Consider the following 1,821-nt stretch of genomic DNA (forward strand, 5'->3'; position numbering starts at 1 on the left):
TTCTTCCAGGGAGCCAGTTGTGCCAACAGATTTTTTTTTTTTGAATAAAACAGCAGTGATCTTCATGCTCTCGCATTTGCTTCTGCCTTGTGCCAGTTATGCCGGAAGTTCTGAATGAGATGACAGTATTTGACAAAAGAACTCTGTCTTTTCTGTGCCTTGAAATCATTGTATCGACCTAAGTTTTTCAAAACTTTTTTTTAACACTGCGGTGAAAACGAAGAGGAAGGAATTCCTCGGGATTTGTAAAACTTTGATCATTTGAGAGAAAGAGAGGCGTGCCAAGCCCTTAATGAATGAAATCATGCTTGTTAGCGTGAGTACTGAGAAGGACCCTGGCTTGATCCAGACTGGTTTCACACTATATTCAGCGCGAGCGATTTGTCGCTTTCTTAAAAACTTTCAAAAAAAAAATGTTTTGCGCGGTCCTGCGAAGACCTGTGTGGAATCGCTCTTGAGATTGTGTAGCCTAGGATCGCTCTTAGCCTCGAGACTCAACCCCTTCGCTTCCAAACCTTGAACTTGAATTCAGAAGGTTCAACGGTCAACTACGATGTGAGGCCTGTGTGGCCAGATTTGAAGCAGCCCTCGAACAAGAGGCCAGGAAAGTCAGATCAAAAGATCAGAAGATCAGAAGAAGCTTGCAAAGCTAGAACAGAAGTACCCCTCGAACTAGGGGCAAAGATATCAGACATGCTCGAAGAGCTGAAGATGAGTCCTCTTGCAAAACAGCAGCCATTTTCCTGGATTCAGATGACTTCAGGATCTCAAAACCATTTGACATGGACAAAGCTACACTTTTACCCTTGAGAGGCTCGCTGGGTCGAAAACCCAGAAGGGCGACCCAGGCAAAAGTTAGAGCAAGAAAAAGAACAAAAAAGAACAAAAAAAGAAAAATGCAAAGAATAAAAAAAAAGAAGAAGAAAAAGAAGAAAATGAAGAAAATGAAAAGAGAAAAAGAAAATCAAAAAAGAAAAGAAATGAAAAGAATTGAAAAGAAAAGAAAAACAAAGCTCGCAAGGTCGAAAACCCGCAACAGGCGCCTTGGCAAAAGTTAGAGCATAAAAAGGAGAGGTTAAATACCCAAGTGTACCTTAACCCCGAACTATGTAAGGCTTGATTCCCATCTTTGGGATACGTAGGCAACTTCATTCTGAAGTCCAGCCGTAAAACAATGCGATTGTGTCCATGCGATGGTTCTGGTCATCTTTGTCTTCTCTTTATCTGAGGATTTGGTTGTGTTCGTCACTCTGAGGACTGCCTACAATGCATTGCGGTGCCATCCAAACAAGGGGCAACTTTCCGTTGCCATTCAATGCGCCGCGGTGCCGTTCAAACAAGGGGCAACTTTCCATTGCCATGCAGTTCCCCTCAAGCAAGGGGCAATTTTCCTTTGAATCTGAAGTTGTGCATCTCAAGAGCGGGTTCCGTGCTCGTTGAGCAGTGGCCGTTTGCAAAAATAGTTTTTGAGAATTTTTAATGAAGTTGACTAATTTTCTCTCAAAAATTATTCTATTTTTCCAAAACTGGACCATTTCTTGGACCCCAAAAAGGGAAAATTTTCAGTGCTCACAGCCCAACTTGCATGATTTCAAATCAGAAAATCAAACAAGCGCGTTAATCTAACTCTCATTTTGATCAAAATTGTTTTAGAAAGCCAAAACAAAAAAATGGTCAAATTGATGAACTAGGGGCATAGTTGAGTCAGGCTTCCTGTCTTTTCCTCGTTGTCAATGCATTTGCCAGAAAGGGCACTCTACTTGCCAGAAAGGGCATCGTATTCGCCAGAAGAGGGCACAACTGAAGTTAGCAAAAAAGGGT

This window comes from Camellia sinensis, chromosome 1 (assembly GCF_055761805.1).
Source record: "Camellia sinensis isolate YWXY chromosome 1, ASM5576180v1, whole genome shotgun sequence".
Classification (NCBI taxonomy): Eukaryota; Viridiplantae; Streptophyta; class Magnoliopsida; order Ericales; family Theaceae; genus Camellia; species Camellia sinensis.